A 347-nucleotide genomic window follows, 5' to 3' on the forward strand; every position below is an offset into this window, starting at 1 on the left:
ACTATTACACCCACTTCCCGTTATATAACATTCGCTACTCCCACTTCCCGTTACACTACCCACTACTACAATTTAAAATCAGTTCAAAAGGTGTCGATCTAATAGCTAGGGCTAATGGTTAGTTTTACCTATTCACATACTAGCACTCCCAATTTCTAGTTTCATTGCAAACCAAAATTTCCCTTTCCCATTTTCTTTCACCCCATAACTACCAATGGTCAACAAGACTAATATAAAGGCAAGAATCACAAACACAACCAACTACGAGGCACAAACAATTATTTTTGAATGTGTTCACATGTATAAAAAAAAAAAAAAACTGCAATGGAACATAAAAACAGAGAAGA

This window comes from Malania oleifera, chromosome 12 (genome assembly GCF_029873635.1).
Source record: "Malania oleifera isolate guangnan ecotype guangnan chromosome 12, ASM2987363v1, whole genome shotgun sequence".
NCBI classification, from domain to species: Eukaryota; Viridiplantae; Streptophyta; class Magnoliopsida; order Santalales; family Ximeniaceae; genus Malania; species Malania oleifera.